The sequence below is a fragment of the Salvia splendens genome, chromosome 18 (assembly GCF_004379255.2).
Source record: "Salvia splendens isolate huo1 chromosome 18, SspV2, whole genome shotgun sequence".
In the NCBI taxonomy this organism is placed as follows: Eukaryota; Viridiplantae; Streptophyta; class Magnoliopsida; order Lamiales; family Lamiaceae; genus Salvia; species Salvia splendens.
In genome coordinates this window covers 10773116-10794957 of record NC_056049.1, presented here as the reverse complement: position 1 = coordinate 10794957, position 21842 = coordinate 10773116, and the positions used below count along the sequence as shown (strand labels likewise).

General features: G+C 37.6%; 1 long non-coding RNA gene across 1 annotated transcript; it reads left to right on the top strand.

Moving 5' to 3' along the window:
* The first annotated feature begins 285 nt into the window (after positions 1-285).
* On the top strand, positions 286-2985 carry LOC121776000. The gene is made up of 3 exons (XR_006045214.1): positions 286-1099; positions 1211-1294; positions 2050-2985. It is a non-coding gene; the product is annotated as an uncharacterized LOC121776000 (long non-coding RNA).
* The last annotated feature ends 18857 nt before the right edge of the window (positions 2986-21842 follow it).

Genomic DNA, 21842 nt, shown 5'->3' with positions numbered 1-21842 from the left:
AAAGACCCGAGCGTACTAAAAATATTCACATTGGACTGCAGTCCCTTTTTCCTGTGCCATATCTGATCACATTGTGCCGTCGAGATGGTGTTCTCGCACGGTCACCTTCTCTGCCCAACATGTCAGAGGTATTCTTGTGCTGGGAAGGTGGCCACCTTCCTCGGTCACCTGCTCTGCCCAACATGTCAGAGGTAGCTTGTGTACACTAGTCCGAGCGGGGACACCACCCTCACTGGGACCCGAATTCGACTTATATCATCATTCATAATTTCTTTGGCCTTAGCCAAACAGATAGGCATCATACAAAAACATTTATGGCAAGACAACATCTTTAAGAATCACGAACATGTGTTCGTGTTTTCATAAAATACGATTTGTATTTTTGGTATAGGAAAGCTCACCTTGATCGCTTACTTTCCTTACTTGAATCTCTTACTCCGACCTTACTTGCGGAGATAACCTTTTGAAACAACACAACAGGAAAAAAAATACTAATTTAGTTTTAAACTAATCTAATTAAATGAGAAATAAAATCTCAAGGTTTAACTTTATTATTCTTATAAAAGTATAGCACTTGGGTCACAATTAATTATTTAAGCTAACCTAATCATTTCACCCTTAAGCCCAAAAATTTAAATTCGAAGGGGCCATATGCATTGCTGCTCCAAAAAAAATTAAAAGCACCAGGGCTCAGATTTATTTTGCAAAGCCTAAGCATTTTTATAATGGCCCAAACCATTTATTTCATTAGCCTAAAACTTAAGCTCAAACCAAAAAAAAGAACAAAAGTTAACCTAAGTCTTCTTCTTCCTCATTTTTTTTTTAAAAAGAGCAGCAGCTCTCTCTCTCTCGCCTGGACTCCGCGCCGCCAGCCTCTCCGCCGCCGCTCCGGCGGTGCTTCTCTCTCCAGCCGCTCCTCTCTCATCTCTCTCCCCCTCTCCTTCTTCTCTCCTCTCTCTCCCTCTCCCCTTCGCTCTCCACCCCTGCTGGTCCAGATTCGCCGCACCGCCAGCACCGCTGCGGGTCTGCCGTCGCCGCGGGTTCCGCCCCGCCGTCACCTAGAAGCTCTCCCCCAGCCGCCAACGCCGATTCCCGTCAGGTGAGGGTGTCGAAAGTTCCACCCTTCACCCCCCCTTCTCTTTCCAAATTTTTTTTTTAAGCTACTATTATTATTACTTTTGATAATTTTGTTAATTATTCAAAATTCCAGATTTTTAAAGTTATGAAAGCAGTGGCTTTGACGGTTGTCGCGACGGGTTGCCGAGCTTACTACCGATCCGGCAGATTTATAGAGGTAAGCATTTCTAACTGCCCTATGTTATTTCTATCATTCATAGTGGATGAAAAAAATTTTGGTTTTAGCATGCTACTTGTTTGTTTTGGTGAAATTGGGAGCATTTGATATGTTATTGAGAGTTTCCGACTTAATAGGTAGTACAATGGTCACCTAGCATGGGTTTCTATTTTCATTCCTGCTGTAATTTGATGAATGTGCATAAGAAAAAGAAAGGAGCCTTAGGGTTACCTTTTTCTTGATGTGGGGACAAGGTGTTGTTGGATGTGGGGACTTGATCCTAGATTGCCTGAAATTCTCCTTCCTCTATCTTATGTGAAATTTATTTATTTATTTATTTTTCTGGAATTGACTGTGAATTCTTTGGAAGCTTGAGGGTGAAAGGGGTGAAAGTAATTTTTATACATGTATATAAAAAGAGAACAAAAAGGCTTCACAGGACGTAGGCAGCAAGTTTGTGGGTAACAAGTTGCTAACAATCATTCCTCTTTTGTCAGAGCATTAAATGCTTCTCTGCTAACATTTAATGCAGTAATAAATGATATGTCAGAAATCTATCCTAAAGGATTTTTTTTTCATCCTTGTGTTGCCATACAAAATCAATTCTCATAAAATTCTGTGACACTTGAGATATGGTTGTATGATACCACATTAAATGCTGCTGAAATAAAAACGGACTTGTATCAGCTTTTTATATTGCCTTGTCTTTCAGTACTTATTAAAAAATTTGTTTATTATTGTTTATTTTGGTGTAGGAAAGCACCCGTTTCAAGCTCGTGGCTGTCCGCGTTGTAGTTCCCGATCTTCTTTTAGAACGAAGGATGTATTAAATTAAATTTTATTGGACTTTTATCGGATGTATCAGATCTAATCACGTAAAAGTTACTTATTTAGATAATCGAGCTAATAATATAGTCACTTAATAATATTGGCTTAGCGGGTCGTTACAGTGGTGATGGGTGGTATTTATAGCCGAGTCCTTGGCTAGTGAGGGCTGATCCTTGGGAGCTGGATTCTCCAAATCCAGTTAGGGGTTGCCTCCCCTTTCATATTTTCTTAATAGGCTTCCATACCTATATTGGTGAAATTTTTGGGAGAGTGGCCCATGGCTGATCTCACTCTTTATTTTGTCACTGATGGAGGGATTTGTTTCCCCTTTTTGATCTCTTGATGAGCTCATTTCTCTTATGCCACTTTGTTTCTTCCTAAGATTGGAGGAGATACTTTCTTCAAGATTTATTTCATGCTTTTCCATTTTCATGAATAAACTTTTTCCTTGGGTTTTGTTGATGGAGGAATCTAACCATTTTTGGAAATTTCCTTGGCAGGTGGAAGGACAACTCATCCTATCTCTAGGAGACTACAAATTGACCTCTTGGCATAGAGTGGTGTATGGAATCGAGATGGGTGTGGAGGAAATCCTCAAGGATTTGTGTAGTTCATAGCAATTGTTTCTTGGCCCCATTATAGCTCTCTGTGTAGGATACCTTTTGTAAAGTAGATATGTCTTCTTCCCCAAAATTCTTATGTAACCTTTTCCCATGAAAGATGGATTTCTTCCTTGTAAAGTGTGTCTCTTGAATTTCTTGTTTGGGAAAGAGTTAAATGGACTTGCAAATTCCCATGCATACATAAACATTATACACATCCATACATTCCCTTATGTATATGTGTAGTATATCATTTGATAACTCTTAGCAGCTTCTCTTATTTCTATTTCCAATTGGAGATCCTTTTGACTTTCTTTCAATTGCAATTTATTGAGAATTTCCTCTCTCAACGTTTGTATTTTCCAATGTGATATCTTGATTCACAAATTCCTAGTACTTTGTCCAGCGTGATAAAATGAGATGCTACTTAAGTCATACTTTGAAATTGAATTCAACTAGTTGCTTGCTAAAAAAATCCATTGAGCTCCAATGCAAAAATTCCTTCATTTCCATAGAAAAAGAAACTATGCTTCAAATCCTGGCGCGAAATTTTTGGGCCTTTACAATTACTAATATAATGACGGTCACATGATGGAAGATTGTTTAACTCAGTAAATATAATACAATCTTCTAATGTATAGCTCGTGTTGCATAAATTGATAAGATCAAGAAAAGTTGATATAGTGAGTAGATAATAAACTCCCATAGCAACTCGTGACTCCCAAAATGTGACATATTCTTTAATATTTTATTATATTCTGTAGTGCATCAAATGATAGCGCATAACATGGAAGGTTGTCGCAATCGGCGCCCACCTATATACTTACTAGATAATTAAATCTTCATTCATGTAATTTTGACAATAGTACCAAATGACCATATATTGACATTTCTTTACCTATTTCTCCGCTATATGCTACTCCCATATAGCAAATATTCAAAATTACAAGTTTCAAATTATATTCCAAATCACAAATATTAAAATAATAAAATAAAATACAATACAACGTACATACTAGATCTGAATTGAAAAATATACAGTAAATTAGTTAGACTATGGAATAAAAGGATAATATAAATACATTTATGAAAAATAAGTTTATAGAGAATTGTTTTATAAATAAATGACTAACAAATTTCATTATAAATGACTAACAAATTTCATCAATAATTACAAGCTTCAAATTATATTCAAGATAAAAGGATAGGCTTTAGATCAAAATAGAATGACTAACAATGAGTTTAGACATAATACATTTGGTACAAAAAAGTCTTCTCCCATCTCAAATATTGAAGAAATTATTGAAGAAATTATTTTAAAATGTTTAAGATATTTGAAATTACAAGCTTCAAATTCTATTCAAAATCGCAAATATTAAAATAGTTGAAGAAAAGTAAATAAATACAATGTACGTGCGAGATTCAAATTGACATATCTCTAAATTAATTCATTTTTTAAATAAATTTAATATAAGTAAATAGGTTTAATTTAATATAAGTTTCTAAAAAAATAGGTTTATTGAAATTGTTTTATAAGTAAAACAACGTTAAGTAGTGAAGGAAAGTGGAAAGTATAATATACTAGCAAAATTAACCTTTAAATAATTTCGTACTCCCTCCGTTCCATAGTTATGGAGGCGTTTCTTTTCGGCACGGAGATTAAGAAAATTGTGTTAGGTGAGTTAAGTAAAGGGAGAATAAAGTGGAAAATGAAAAAGGTAGAAAAATGAAGAGACAATAAAGTAAGAGAGAGTAAAGTAGGTGTGGAGAAATGTATTGACTTTTATTAAAAAGGGAAATGACTCTATTACTACGGAACGTATCAAAATTGCAAAATGACTCTATTACTATGGAACAGAGGGAGTAATATAATAAGTATTTTATTACTCTCTTCGTCCCATAAAAATATGTGCACTTACCATTTTCGTCCGTCCCACAAAAATATGTACATTCCATTTTTGGAAAGTTATATCATTTAAATAATGTAGGTCTCACTATCCACTAACTCTACTTTAACTATCATTCTCCCCATCTCTCTTTTACTTTACCATACTATTCTCATCATCTCTCTTACTTTACCAATTTTATCTTAATTCTCGTGTCACGCCTAATGCCCATATTTTTATGGGACTGAGGGCTCTTTTTAAAAACAAATTTTATTTAATTAGAATTAATTTTACTATCAATATTTTTACTGTTTTTTATTTTTATTTTTACTTTTAACTTATTTTCATATTTCTTGTTAAAACTAGAAAAAGCATGATGTAAAATATTTTTAAAAATTTCTGAGAATAAATATTTTATTAGAAAATAATTGAAGTATTTCTTTTTTAATATATAGTTGAAAGTATTATAGTTCATTCCTTAATTAATAGGGGGGGGGGGTTATAATATAAAATTAAAGTACAATTAAAATAGGTAACTCCCTTAATCATGCAAATGATAGAAAATAACAAATATACCCCAACTTACAATTTTTGTTAAGGGTCGTGATTTAGAGACATAATGTCTCTATGCCATAATGCCATAAACTTAATTAAAATATGGCTAATATATCCTCATGTTCTTTCATAAAGATATATCTTATATTATGATAATTAAATTAAAGCATGCTCATTATGCTCATATTTATTATATTCATAGTTTTAATTAAAGTACTTAAACTTATAATTAGAGTATTTGTAGTTTAAATTAGAATATTTCTGTATATATTATTAAATTTTATGAGAAAATACTCATGTGATTTTTTAAAAATATAGAGTGATTGTTCTTACAAATAAAATTTACTAGTTTATTAATAAAATTTATAAACTCTAATATTTTAAAAAGAAAAGAGAATATATTAAATTTTTAAAAATATTAAATAATTGAGTTAAAAACATGTGATATTTTTTTTCAAGGTTTGACGTAGTGTTTCAACAAATATAATATTATGAATTTAAAATTTTAGAAATAAAGAATTAGAATCAAAATTATAAAAAAATCTTAATACTAATATGGTAAAGCTCAATTAATCAAATGTTATTTGTTGTAGTGAGCTATAAATTCCACTAATATTTTATTAATAAAAAATGAAATTATGAAATAAATGGACTTAAAATACTTACTGGATGAGAGAACATTTGATTATTTTTTATAAGGTTCTACTGTAACGTTCAATACATTAAAATCTATAGAAATTAATCTATTTAAAGTAAATATTTAAAATCAAAACTATAAAATTCATAAAATAAAAGGTGTAAACTCAATTATCATTACTATATTATATACCAAATTTTTATTTGTTGCATGTTATCGTGAATTGATCTAAAATTTTTATTATTTTAGAAAGATAAAGATAAAATAATTACTTTATGTAGCTTTGATGTACTCCAAAAAATGAGTTCAAAATATATTATTATTTTTTTATCGAGATTAAACATAATATTCCAAAAATTAATGAATAAAGTAGCGAGATAAATAGAGAAAAGATTGTGAAGAAATTTCCGAATAAAATATATCAATTTAGTGGACGGATAAGGTGAACATAGTGTTAAATTTAATATTTTATAAAATTACATAAGCATTCAAATTTTAATAAATTTTAAAATTGTTAGTTTTATTAATTTTTCCTCTTTGAAGAAAAAGGATGGTGAAAGTGAAAAAAATTTTCCCTATCCATGTTTTTTCTTTTTATTTTTCTGCATTACGTGAATTTTTTGAAAAAATGGTTAAGAGTGTGAATCAACTGCTTCCATGTATATCTTTCATGCCAATTTTTATTTTGGGATTTTATTTTTTTCCTCGTATGTAAAAGTTGTAACTGTAATTTAATTTTTCATGTCATTTTTAATTTTTGGATTTTGGTTCTTTACATCCTCATATCATTAATTGTAAAAAGTTATAAATGTAATTTAATTTTTCTATGTCATTTTATTTTGGGATTTCAGCTCTTTCTTTCACTTAATCATACACCAACCTGCACATGAGTATATCTACACATGAGATAAGAACAATTTCATTATACATAGAAAAATTAATGTAGGTTGATTCATCTAGAGTAAAATATCAATTATTTTGAATGAAAATATGAAATCTCTAAGTGAAAGAAAAAAATTTATGACTCTTCGCATATTATAAGAAAGGAAATGTTAAGAAAGTGATAAATAAATAATTTATTAGTAAGGAATTTTAATTAGATAGAGAAAAGAATTTAAATAAATTGGATTTAATTGGTCATTTTCACAATTTAAAAAATGAAAAGAAATTTAAATAGTATTAATTGAGATATATTTTGGTTTTCAATTTTTTACTGAATCAATTTCTTTTGCATTCAATTTCAGACATTCCTAAACTAATTTGTTTTTATAATTATTTAGAATTACATGTCTCGCATGCCTTAGATGGTTGAAGATACTATAAGGTATTTCATTTATAAATTAATATAGGTGTGACTGAAGTGATCAATTAATTTTGATGGACAGAGCAAAATGAAAAAAAAGGATTATTTTTGGTAAATAGATAGAGTTTTAAATAAATTGGATTTAATTGGTCATTTTCACAATTTAGAAAACGAAAAGAAATTAAAATAGTATCAATTGAGCCTAATTTGTTTTGGTTTTCATTTTTTTACCAATTCAGTATGCAATTTCAACGCTACTAAACGTATTAGTTTTTATATTCATTTAGAATTACATCCCTAAGACGATTGAAAATATTCTAAAGTATTAATTTATAAATTAGGATAGGTGTGACAATTGTAGCTTAAGTGATAAACTAATTTTAATGGAGAGGAAAAATAGAAAAATTAGACTATCTTTCGTAAATAGATGGAGTATTAATTTTATAAAGAAATATGAGTGTAGTATGTTTTTCCTTTTTAAAAGAGAATCAATAATAATTCTCAAATTACCACCATGATGAATCCCCCAACTTATTGGATAAGGGAGAAACATCTTTCCAACAATACGACAAGCTAGGAATTTACACTTGTTAAGAGATAAGAAATGATTGATATTTATACTCCTTCCGTCCCACTTTAGGAGTTCCGGTTAATTTTGCGTACTCGTTTTATAAAAATTATAATAAATAGTTAAAGTGGAGAAATTGTAAACTAAGAGAGAGAATAATGTTGAGAAGAGTCTTCTATAAAAGAGCATTAATATATCATAATCTCAATATTATAATATTTTGACCATTTTGTGGAAGATATGCAAGAAAATATGTGAAAACAAGCTAAAAACACATTTACCACTCAAGCAATGTGGACAAGTGAAAGAAGTCAGAATGTCAACAGTTATCTACGTGAAAACAAGCCAAAAACACATTTACCACTCAAGGCAATGTGGACAAGTGAAAGAAGTCAGAATGTCAACAATAATCTGACTGCAAAGATGAACTCCAAATTATCTCATATGGATATCATTCCCTTCGTCTTCGTAAGAGCTTCGCGTGGGTAGCTTGAACGTGTCAATCGGATATTAGTAGAGAAAGGTATGGTCGTTTTACGAAGACTGCGCAATTCCGGCGACTCACCGAAAAGTGCCATTTTTCCAGAATCATCTCGGCGACTCGCTGAGTGGTGAGTCAGCGACCCGCTGGAACCTGCATGGATGATTTCGACTCAAATTCGGACTTCTACCTATAAAGGGCACCAAACACGACTCCGAACGCACTCATTCATGCCCAAAACACCCAAAATCCGTCCCAGGGTAAGAGGAAAGCATCCGGAAGACTTCCAATCAACGATTTGAAGATTTCCATCCGTTCAGCTGTTCCCCGTGACATCCATTCTCCTTGTTGTTCATGTTTCCATTGTTTTCCAATGAATATTGATGAATCCGCGAATTGTTGATGTTAGTAAATGCAGGAAAATACAGATCACGACACGGAGAATTTTACGTGGTTCGATTTACTGAGGTAAATCTACGTCCACGGGGAGAAATGGGGGCAGGTTTGTATTGCTTGATCTGGAATTACAGCTTACAACACAGACTTGCTATATGGTATTTTTCTCTAGAGAGCTTCTAACCCCTTTCTACCAGATCTAAGTTCTATTTATACATTGAACTAAGATCGTGGCTTACATCATCACTCTAGGTCGTGGAGGTCGTGTAGGTCATGGCCTAAGATCGTGGCCTGAGTTGACGCCACGTGGTAGTGGGTGTGTTGGAAGTTGTGGAAATCCTGCATGGGTCCACTAACTCCTTGTTCGGTCGAAAACTGAGACCGAACTGCTTTGGTTGCCGATCTGAGAGTAGAGCTTGGTAGGCTTTTACCGAGCTGTAGGCTGAGGCCGAACTCTTTGGTAATGCCGAACTCGCAGAGCTTGATTGGCCGGCTTTTACCGAGCTGTAGGCTGAGGCCGAACTCTTTGGTAATGCCGAACTCGCAGAGCTTGATTGGTCGGCTTTTACCGAGCTGTAGGCTGAGGCCGAACTCTTTGGTAATGCCGAACTCATACTCTTCCTTGGGCTTTGGGCTGATGGGCCGTCATTGCTGTCGGGCTTGTTTAGTACGCACCCCATCACTACCCCCCCCGAAAGACGAAGTGAATCACTTCGGCGAAGCGAGTCACTTCGGCATTCTGGATAAAGATACGGGGGAGGCTGACGTCAGGGGACGTGCCTTGCATGTGGCTGCATTAAATGCGACAGTAAAATCCGGCCGTTGAATCCTGAAAAGGTGGGATTCGAAACGGTGCGACGATTTTGAAATCTTCGCCGAATCTGATAAATACCTCCCTTCTTCATCATTGAAGCACTTTTGCGACTGCTTCTTCTGCACTCTATCTCCTTTGCGAAAAAGATTTTCTTCCGCTTTCAAAAATTTCCTCAGATTTTGCAAAGAGTAAGGACCATGTCTGCTTCTTCTTCGTCTGAGTCTGGTAGCGGTGGTGAAGGGGGTAAGGGGTCTTCTAGCCGGAAAGAATCCGGGGAGAAGACCGTAGAGTATTTTCACAGTATCTTGAGTAAGGATACTGTGATATCCCTTCACGAAAAATACTCTTTTCCTGGGGGGAAGGTTGCGATTCCCGACGACCTTTATAGGGCGGACTCGCCGCCGGAAGGTTACGCCACCGTCTACGAAGCCAGCTTAGAATGCGGGCTTCGTTTCCCCCTTCCCCTTGCCTTTGTAGAGTTGCTAGATTTTTTTCAACTCCCTTTAGGTCAGGTGACTCCGAACTCTTGGAGGCACTTATCGGCTTTTGCTGCCGAACTGCGTAGGCTAGATAAGGATCTGTCTCTGAGGGCAATCCTTAATTTTTTCCAGTTTAAAAGGAAGGGATCTTGGTTTTACTTGGTCCCTTTACAGCCTTTTAGGGCCTTTTGTAAAACCAAATGGCCGAAATGGCAAAATCGCTTCTTTTTTTATAATAGGACTGCGGCTCCTAGTTTTCCCTGGAGAGGGCCGAAGTCCGTTATCCGTCATCCTCGGCCTGAACCGTTGGACGAGCTCGATGGCGAGCTCAACAAGATTCCCATAGTTAGGAAACAATACACGGAGTCTGAGCTCGTCAAGGGCGACGTCGTGTTCGACATCTCGTCTTCGGACGAAGAGGCCGAGGGTGAGGATTTCTCTTTATCTTTATGCTCTACTGCTTTAACGAAGAAAACTAACCTTGCTTTCTTGCTTTTTGGCAGTGTACATGCTGAACAAGGCTACCCGAAAATCTTCGGAGTCCAAGGAGCCGGAGAGAGAGAAGGCTACCAGCTCGGCGCCTGATGCCGAGAAGAATCCGAAGAGGCAAAAGACCTCTTCGGGTCCAAAGAAGCCGGAGTCGATTTCGGCAAGTAGGACGGGGAAGACCCAGAAGCCCCCGAGAGCGCCAGAGAAAGACGTGGTCTTGGCGCCTCCTTCGGAGCATATCTGTGAGCCATTTTTATGGCCCACGGACTTCGCCGAGGTGAATTGTCTTCTTGATTCTTTGGCTTGGCTTCTGTCCTGTATTTTTGGTGCCCTCTGTTGACTTTTTTCCTTATCCATTTTCAGAGGAACGATATGCTCTCCAAGCTCGTCGCAGTCGAACTCTCCAAAGCGTCCAACGACTATGCTGAGATGCAGAGGAAATTGGCGGCTGCTTGTCACCGGGCCGAGCAGGCTGAGGCAAACTTTGAGAAAGCCAGAGCTGCTAGGATTTCGGCCCAGGATGAAGCTCAGTTTGCCAAAAACCAGCTCGTCATCCAGCGAGAGCAGACGAAACGGAGTGATGCTGCCGCCGTGGTTGCCCAAGGAGAGGCTCTCCGTGTTTACACGGAGAAACTCTTTTTGAGTAGCCAGTTCTCGGCCTTTGTCGGTAGTCTGGTAAGGCTAATTGCCGATAAGGGCGAGCAGGGGGCCGACGTCGTGCTGCCTCTGTACAGCCGAGAGATAGCAGCTCGGCTTCAGAATCTGCCGCTCCTTGAGGAGCTCGCTTCATCCTCGGTCCTGCTTTCTGCAGACCGAGTCCGGAGTTGTCGAGCTGATCGGGACGAGAACCTGGAGGCTATCTTTGCCTCTGTGGGACCCGTTTCACCCGCTTCGACTTACAACGGAGAGGGTGAGGCCGAGCCGCTGGAGCTGGAGGCCGAAGTCGAGCGGGCCGGGCATCCGGAGAAGGAGGCCGATCAGGAGGCGGAGGCGAGGCCGGCAGGAGGCGAGGCCGAGGCTGAGGTAGCCCAGGAGAAAGAAGCTGTACCAGACCGAGGAGCCGGAGACGAAGCTGGCGGAGTATGATTTCGTCTCCCTTCTCTTAGTCTAGTTTCTTCCTTGTAAAATGGCCTTGAAGCCCTAGTGTAAAAAAAATTTTCCTTGTGAATGAAAAATTCTCTACACTTGTCTTCGTATAGCTTTTCGTACTCGCCTTTATTCCTGTTGTATTTTACTATCTGCTCGGTACAGCTGCCGAACTAATATAGCTGCTTTGTACTCAAGGAGATGGAGATACTTCACTGGAAACGGCTGTACTCTTCGGCCTTAGACGAAGCTGAGAAAAGAGCTATAGCCGATCAGACGAAGAATGACGAGCTTCTGGCTCGTTTAGTGAAGCTGGATGCCGATAATAAGGACTTAGAGTCCGATAAGAATGATATGGAGGCCGAGCTGAATACGACCATTGCTGAGAGGACTGCGTACGAGGATTACATCCGTGTGCGCGGGGGAATGACCATATCAGATGTTCAGAGTCGAGTTGACGAACTGTGGGAGGAATATAATGTACTCCGGAGGAACAATGCGCTGGAGAGCTCGGCTTGCCAACAAGTCGTGACATCATTGCGGCGCTGGGCCTCTCGGTACGACATAGTTCTTGCCCGGCGTCCCTCAATTGAGAGATTCCTCCGGCATTTCCCGCCAACAGATGCTAGTACTCCAGCTCAAACCTCTGATTCACTTGCTCAAAACCCTACTCCAAGTCAGCAACGAACTCAGGGACAACCGGAGACGTCAAGTCGAGGACGGACTGAAGTTCGCAGAGGAGCTGTGGTTATGAGTGAGCAAGATCGGCAAATGCTTCGTGAAGAGACTCTTCGCCGCCGAGGTGCTAGGGCTTCCCGGGCTCAGAGAAGAGGTGGCAGGTCGATTAGAGCATCTCGTCGACCTGCTTATTCTGCGGCTGCCTGGAACGCCCGAACTCAGCTTCACGAGGATTTTGTGAATAGATGGCTCAACTTTAGCAACCCTGGACAGTAGAATAGTCCTTTGTAATAGCGTAACGCCATCTCGTAGGGTAGCGGAGTTGTGTGCCGAACAAGATTTGAAAAATGAAATTTTGTTTTCGCTCCTAACACTCTGTATTTACAGCTTAGCGAAAAATTTCATCGTACTTGTCCTCGGTCTTATGAAGTAAACTTCTTTGACCGGACTTGGTCCTTGGTCTGATGAAATAAACATCTTTGACCGGACTCGTCTTTGGTCTGATGAAATAAACATCTTTGACCGGACTCGTCTTGGGTCTGATGAAATAAACATCTTTGACCGGACTCGTCTTTGGTCTGATGAAATAAACATCTTTGACCGGACTCGTCTTTGGTCTGATGACATAGACATCTTTGACCGGACTCGTCTTTGGTCTGATGAAATAAACATCTTTGACCGGACTCGTCTTTGGTCTGATGAAATAAACATCTTTGACCGGACTCGTCTTTGGTCTGATGAAATAAACATCTTTGACCGGACTCGTCTTTAGTCTGATGAAATAAACATCTTTGACCGGACTCGTCTTTGGTCTGATGAAATAAACATCTTTGACCGGACTCGTCTTTGGTCTGATGAAATAAACATCTTTGACCGGACTCGTCTTTGGTCTGATGAAATAAACATCTTTGACCGGACTCGTCTTTAGTCTGATGAAATAAACATCTTTGACCGGACTCGTCTTTGGTCTGATGAAATAAACATCTTTGACCGGACTCGTCTTTGGTCTGATGAAATAAACATCTTTGACCGGACTCGTCTTTAGTCTGATGAAATAAACATCTTTGACCGGACTCGCCTTTGGTCTGATGAAATAAACATCTTTGACCGGACTCGTCTTTGGTCTGATGAAATAAACATCTTTGACCAGACTCGTCTTTGGTCTGATGAAATAAACATCTTTTGACCGGACTCGTCTTTGGTCCGTGTTCTAATTTGGCGATTTTTGTCGCCGGGATCGAACTTTCCCTTGTCCTAATTCGGCGAGTTTTATCGCGTGGATCGGACTTTCCCAGTTAACCGAAGTGGTCTTATGCAGTAAACCTCTTTGACTAGACATGGTCGTCCTCGGTCTTATGAGGTAAACTGCTTTGACCGAACTTGGTCGTCCTAATTCGGCGAGTTTTATCGCATGGATTGGACTTTCCCTTGTCCTAATTCAGGCAAGTTTTATCGCGAGAATCGGACTTTTGTTGCAGTTCGTTTCAGACGAAGTGCTTGATTTTTAAGCAGAATTGTGGTCTTGTATCCTCTTTAGAAGCTTTGACACACAATCTTTGGCTTGTTGCAGCTCGTTTCGGACGAACTGCTTGTTTAAGCTGAATTGTGGTCTTGTATCCTCTTTAGAAGCTTTGACGCACAATCGTTGGCTTGTTGCAGCTCGTTTCGGACGAACTGCTTGTTTAAGCTGAATTGTGGTCTTGTATCCTCTTTAGAAGCTTTGACACACAATCTTTGGCTTGTTTATGTTCTAAGAAGGGGATCAGCCTTCGAAGAACAAGATACCTCAGTAACATTTGTAAGAGACGACACGCACATAGACAGACAAAACGCATATAGACAAATAAAGACCAAGCAAACCAAAGAAAGCACATTGACCGGACTGTCTCTTACAAATGGAGCTTTTTGAGGTTGGAAACGTACCATGTTCGGGGTACTTGTGCTCTTGACACGTGAGTCAATTTGTAAGACCCTTTGCCGAGGACTTCTGACACCCGATATGGACCTTCCCATGTGGGTTCGAGTTCGCCCAGCTTTTCTGTTCGGCTTACTTCGTTGTTTCTCAAGACGAGATCTCCCACTTGAAATTGCAGCTTCTTCACCCTTTGGCTGTAATACCGGGCTACTTGCTCCTTGTACTTGGCTGCTTTTATGCAGGCCAATTCTCTTCTTTCTTCGGCAAGATCTAGTTCGGCTCTCAGTCCGTCACCATTCATTTCTGAGGAGAAATTGAGTTCGGGGACTGGGTATGCCAATCTAAACCGGAATCACGGCTTCAGTGCCGTACACCATCGAGTTCGGCTCCGGTGTGACTTCGGTCATTCCGCCTGCCTCTGACTCCGGCTGCTGTGATTGCTATGCTTGATGGTGCCGAACTGATTGCTCGGCACTTTTAAGCGCAATCTGCGAACACACTTGCTCTTTTTTCGATCACCTCGGATGACCGCTATCTCTCCTTTGGTGGGGAAGGTGTTCGGCGAGGAAGCCTCTGATCGCTATGATCGGGCTTCTTTTTGTCTTCTCTAGATGAGCTGTCTAAAGACCGTTTTCGACGGTCTGCCTCATCGGCACGAGAAAACTTGTCCGCAATGTCCCACATCTCTTGAGCTGTTTGCGGACTGCATTCCACGAGCTTTCTGTAGAGAGCTCCGGGCAGGATTCCATTTTGGAATGCCGAAATGACAAGTAGATCATTGAGATTATCTACTTGTAGGCATTCCTTATGGAATCTCGTCAGGAAGTCGCTGATCTTTTCGTCGCGACCTTGACGTATAGAAAGCAGCTGAGCCGAAGTAATCCGGGCTTCCGCTTTCTGAAAGAACCTCCTGTGGAAAGCATCCATTAGATCTCGGTAGGATCTAATGCTGCCTTGGGGGAGGCTATCGAACCACCTTCTTGCGTTCCCGATAAGCAGTTCGGGAAACAGCTTGCACATGTGGACCTCGTTGAGACCCTGGTTCGCCATGTTATATTGATAGCGTCCCAAGAAATCATGAGGATCCACGAGTCCGTCATAGGTTATCGACGGAGTTCGGTAGTTCTGTGGTAGGGAAGTTCGGGTAATATCGTCCGAGAACGGAGTCCTCAATGCTCCGTACATGGCGAACCCGACATTTCTCCGGTATGGAGGAGATGGAGTTCTCCTGTGATTCCGGCACCGAGGATTCTTTCTTCTGGAAGACATGACACTACTGCGGTAGTGACTGTCTCGTATGGAGGGAGAGGGAGAATCCGCCGTTTTCGCCTCCGGCTGCTTTTGGCTTCTCTGCAGGAAGGTTAAGAATTCCTCCTGCTTTTCAGCCAAAAACAGCTTGACAGCCTCGTTCAAATCGGGCTGCTGGGAAGACTCGGTGTGACGGCTTTTGGAGCGGCTTGTTCCTCCGCCATGAGAACTGGTGGTGGATTTATCCCTAGGCTGTTTTCCAGACCTATGGGGTGGATTGGCTTCCTCCTGGTTCTCACGGGCAGGAATACGGGTACTCTGCGATCTGGTATGCATTTTTTGGGTTGAAAAAATGGTCAAAAATTCGCTTTATCACAAATTTGGTTCTCTGTTTCCCACAGACGGCGCCAGTGATGAATCCGCGAATTGTTGATGTTAGTAAATGCAGGAAAATACAGATCACGACACGGAGAATTTTACGTGGTTCGATTTACTGAGGTAAATCTACGTCCACGGGGAGAAATGGGGGCAGGTTTGTATTGCTTGATCTGGAATTACAGCTTACAACACAGACTTGCTATATGGTATTTTTCTCTAGAGAGCTTCTAACCCCTTTCTACCAGATCTAAGTTCTATTTATACATTGAACTAAGATCGTGGCTTACATCATCACTCTAGGTCGTGGAGGTCGTGTAGGTCATGGCCTAAGATCGTGGCCTGAGTTGACGCCACGTGGTAGTGGGTGTGTTGGAAGTTGTGGAAATCCTGCATGGGTCCACTAACTCCTTGTTCGGTCGAAAACTGAGACCGAACTGCTTTGGTTGCCGATCTGAGAGTAGAGCTTGGTAGGCTTTTACCGAGCTGTAGGCTGAGGCCGAACTCTTTGGTAATGCCGAACTCGCAGAGCTTGATTGGCCGGCTTTTACCGAGCTGTAGGCTGAGGCCGAACTCTTTGGTAATGCCGAACTCGCAGAGCTTGATTGGTCGGCTTTTACCGAGCTGTAGGCTGAGGCCGAACTCTTTGGTAATGCCGAACTCATACTCTTCCTTGGGCTTTGGGCTGATGGGCCGTCATTGCTGTCGGGCTTGTTTAGTACGCACCCCATCAAATATTTTGTTACAATTCCTATGAACATGAGTAGTAATTAAATACTTTCATAGGGGTTTTGGTGAAGACTACGTGTTTATGTTTTAATTTATGCAATTGAACCTTTTTTATGTAGCTCTTATCCTTGAATCGCGACTTTTCTAACAATCATGGAGACACAAAAAGGTAATAGGTTTTACTATTATACTTTTATCACAAAATCAATTCAACATAATATTTTGAAATTAATTTAAAAATAATAATAAAGATCGTTGTGACAGTAATTGTTCGACGCCAACCCACAATAAAAATTGTCGTGACTTTAACGACGAATAATAAATACAACTATCAACTAATGAATGACACTGATCAATGTTACATATAATGTTGTTCAACGACCAATAGACGACAAAGAACGACGTAAGTCATAGAATTATTCTATAACCAAATAATAAATTTCACATATAATTTCAAAAGCTACTCGTGTATTGAATATTTGACAAATGTCAACTAACGACAAATATCATGGTGATAATTACGTACTACTTTGCAATGATTGCAACGACGGAAAGACGACAAATTTTATTGTAAATTATGAAAATAAGAGTTTTACCATAACAATACAAACTTAGTTTAATTTAAATCAATATTATTATTTTAGGAAATAACGAGTATAAAATTAGATTAATGGATAGTTTTTAATGATAAACTAACGACAAGATCATCGTGACACCTCCTATCAACAACTGACATACGACAAAGATCGTTATAAGTTAGTACTACATAATAAGAGTTTCGCGATTAAAAAACAAAACAAGATTAGTTTAAATCCAGGTGATTAACTAAACTCAAATAATAATTTAATATTAAATTTCAAAATTTGTGATAAAAAGATAAGATCTCTATATCTCTTTGCAAATCTAATCAATTGACTTTGCTTCTGAGAGGACGGCCTTTTTCATCCAAACATGCAATTCATGGTTTTGAATCAAAAGTATTTCCCATCATAAAGATAAGCACTTGAAATAATATATATTACTCCCTCTGTCTCATAAAAATTGGGACAATTTTTTTTGTCCATCCTATAAAAATAACTCATTTCCATTTAGGAAAGTTTTTCCCAACTCATTACCCATATATATCAATATACGTATAACTTATACCACTTGGACTTACTATTAAATACTAATAATAATATGAGTCCCACTATTGACTAACACTATTTTAACAACCCTTCTCTTCCTCTTTCCTCATCCTCGCTATTACTTTACTAATTATGCATTAATTTCTAGGTAAGTCCAAATATCCATATTTGTATGGGACATAGGAAGTAGGATTTAAAAACTCATCATAAAGAGAAAGCATCTAAAAATATATATTCTATGATTTAAAAACTCATATGCTACACGACTCTTTAGATCATATAAATTCCCATAAAGGAAGATACTTTTTCTATATTGTATTCTCATTATTTCCACAGAATTTCCTCTCTCACCGTCATATCATAAATTGCAAAAAAATTGTAATATAAATTTCCATGCCATTTTATTTTGGGATTTTGGCTCTTTTCTTCCTCATATTATTAATTGCAATTTAATTTTTCATGTCTTTTTATTTTTGGATTTTGGCCCTTTCTTTCATTTAATTGTTAACCACCATGTATATGAATATATCTTCACATGAGACAAGAATATATTCATTCTACATAGAGAAATTAATGTAGGCTGATGCATCCATACTAAAATAAAAAAAAATTGAATGAAAATATGAAATAACTAAGTGAAGAAAAATAGTTATGACTCTTAGTATCATAAAGGAAATGTAAAGGAAGTGATAAATAAATATTTTATTAGTAGGGGTTTCGAAGTAGATGGAGAAAAAAAAAAATCAAATTTATTCGTCAATTTTACAATTTAGGAAACAAAAAGTAATTAAAATATTAATTGACCTAAACTTATTTTGGTTCTCATTTTATTACCAATTTTTTTCAATTTCAGATTCTCCTAAACTAATAAATTTTTATATTCATTAAGAATTCATAATTTAAAAAGTACTCATGTTTATTAAATATTCAAAAAACGTCAACTGCCAACAAAGAGCATGTGATAATTATTGTGCAACGACTGATAAACGACAAATATAGTTGTCAATTTTACCATAAAAATACAAGCTTAGTTTAATTTAAATTAGTATTATTATTTTACCATATAACAAATATAACATAAGATTAACAGTTTGTTTGTAACAATAAATTACCGACAAAGATCGTGGTGACAACTACGGTGCAACAACCGACATACGACAAAGAATGTTGTAATCTACATAATAAGAATTTCACCATTAAAAAAAATCTTATTATAAACCCAGGTCATAATTAATTTCATTCTCACCAAATCATAAATTTAAACATTAAATTTCAAAATCTTGAATATAAAAATAAGATCTTTGCCTCACATATGCAAAGAGAATCATTTGACTTTGTTAGTGAGAGAGGATGGCTTTTATCATTTAAACATCCAATCTAGTCAAAATAAAACAATTAGAAATAATAAATTCTTTTTGCTTGATTTTGAACATTAATTGCAAAAAAATTCTTAAAGTTGCAAATGTCTCTATAAATGCAGTGTGAAACTACACATTTCACTCATCTCTCTTTCAAGCAGATCACTTTATTCAAGCAAATGTCATCTGAAAATGTATGCATCTCTCTCTATTTCTCATGTTGTGTATATTGGGATCTTAATTTGATGTGTGTTATGATATAGGATCCTAAGTCCCTTTAGGAACATCGAAGCGGTGTAGGTCTCTTCTGTAAGCAGAGAGATCTAAAAATCGAGCTTCTTTCCTACAAGAAAATAGACTTGAAATTTGATGTGTTCCACTTTTTGTGTCTCATTTTCAGTCCCAACACCTAATTCTTTGATTTAAATGTTTTACTTCAGTTTTATTTTCTTGTGTGTAGGGTTTCACTAGAATTTTTAATTTATTTAGCCTTTCCAATTATTAATTAATTATATGAATAATTAATCCCGAGTTAGTGTATATATTCTTATAATAATATTGTTTTTAATAGATTTGAATATAATGATGATTAAGACCATTATAATAAATATTTAGTAAAAGTGATTCATGCTCCATTATAAATATCAGGTCACATATCTGCTTAACAGGAATAATATTTACACTTGAAATAGCAAATTCAGATATGATTATTTATTAATTATCACATAAACATTTTATTCAATTAAATTTCATCTTTGTGGAAATGATTAGCTTCTACGCAAACAATGTTGTATGTATAAGTTATATTTTTTTTATTATATGAAGATGAAGATGTTGTAAGAAGGGAAAATCTCAGGAGAGCAACAAGGGTGCTAGTGTACCCGAACATCGACAATCGAAGCAACCTTACAATCGCACAACGATCACAAAGCATGTGGCTAGTCCAACACTATATATCAATGGCTTACATCGACAACTTTCTCAAGAAGGCCATATCAACAGAGGATCCTAAACATGGTTGAGGTCCACCACGAAATCGCCGCTGCCCTCAAACTCCACCGCGCCGTCATGAAACCGCCAAAAAAAAAACCAAACCGAAACCGAATGCTTATGGTGGCGAGGTGGAGTTGGAGGGCAGCGACGATTCGCGGCCGACTTGGGCCACATGAAAAAGTTGTCGATGTAAGCCCTTGATGTATAGGGTTGGATTAGCCACATGCCTTGTGATCGTTGTGCGATTGTAAGGTTGCTTCGATTGGCGATGTTCGGGTACACTTCCACCCTTGTGGCGCTCTTGTGATTTCTTACCCTTCTTACAACATTTTCATCTTCCTTTAATAAAAAAGAAATATAACTTATATATACAACTTTGTTTACGTAGAAGTTAACCATTTTTACAAAGATGAAATTTAATTAAATAAAACGTGTATGTGATAATTAGTAAATAACCAGATCTTAATTTACTATTTCAAGTATAAACATTATTATTGTTGTTGTGATAGGTAACATACCTGATATTTATAATGGCTCATGGGCCATTTTAACTAAATACTTATTATAATGGTCTTAATTACCATTCTATACAATTTTATTTAAAACAATATTATATAATAAGAATATATACACTAACTTAGGATTAATTACTCATATTAATTAATTAGTAATTGGAAAGGCTAAATAAATTAAAAATCCTAGTGAAACTCTACACACATGAAATTAAAATTGAAGGAAAACAATTAAATCAAAGAATTAAGAGTTGGGACTGAAAATGAGACACAAAAAATGGAACACATCAAATTTCAAGTGTTTTTTATGTAGGAAAGAAGCTCGATTTTTAGATGTCTCTGATTACAGAAAGAGACCTTCATCGCTTTGATGTTCCTAAAGGGACTTAGGATCCCATATCATAACACACATTAAATTAAGATCCCAATATATACAACCCGAGAAATAGAGAGATGCATACGTTTTCAGATACCATTTGCTTGAACGAAGAGAGCTGTTTGAGAGAGAGATGAATGAAATATGTGTAGTTTCAAATTGTATTTATAAAGTCATTTGTAACGTAAGAATCTTTATTGTAATTAATGATCAATATCTGGTAGAAAAAAATTTATTATTTCTTGTTGTTTTTTTTCCGGTTACATATTTCTTGTTGTTTTACTTTATGGATTGGATATCATCATCTTTCATAAATGATGAATCCGCGAATTTCTGATGTTTGTAAATGCTGGTAGAGAATGAAAATGCAGATCACGACACAGAGATTTTACGTGGTTCGATTTACTGAAGTAAATCTACGTCCACGGGAAGAAGGGAGGGCAAGATTGTATTGCTTGATCTGGGATTACAGCTTACAACACAGACTTGCTATATGATGTTTTATCTCTAGAGAGCTTAACCCTTTTCTATCTGATCTAAGTTCTATTTATACATTGAACTAAGGTCGTGGTTTGCAGCCCCACTAACAAGATCGTGGGTGAGCAATAACTGCTCAATAACTGCTTCGTACCACTAAATAGATCGTGGGTATAGCGGAGGTCGTGGAGGCCTTTCATGAGTCCACTAACTCCTAGTTCGGTCGAATGCTGAGACCGAACTGCTGGACTTTACCGATCAGCTCTTGCCGATCTGAGAGGAGAGCTTGACTGGTCGGCTTTTACCGAGCTGTAGGCTGAGTCCGAACTCTTTGGTCGTGCCGAACTCTTTGGTGCCGAACAGATACTCTTTCTTGGGCTCTGGGCTGATGGGCCGTCACTGTTATTGGGCTTGCCATTAGGGTTTAGTTCGTACCCCATCACTACCCCCCCCGAAAAGCGAAGTGAGTCACTTCGGCGAGGTGAGTCACTTCGGCATTCTGGATAATGGTAAGGGGGAGGCTGACGTCAGGGGACGTGCCTTGCGCGTGCCTGCATTAAATGCGACAGTAAAATCCGGCCGTTGAATCCTGAAAAGGTGGGATTCGAAACGGCGCAACGATCTCGAAATCTTTCC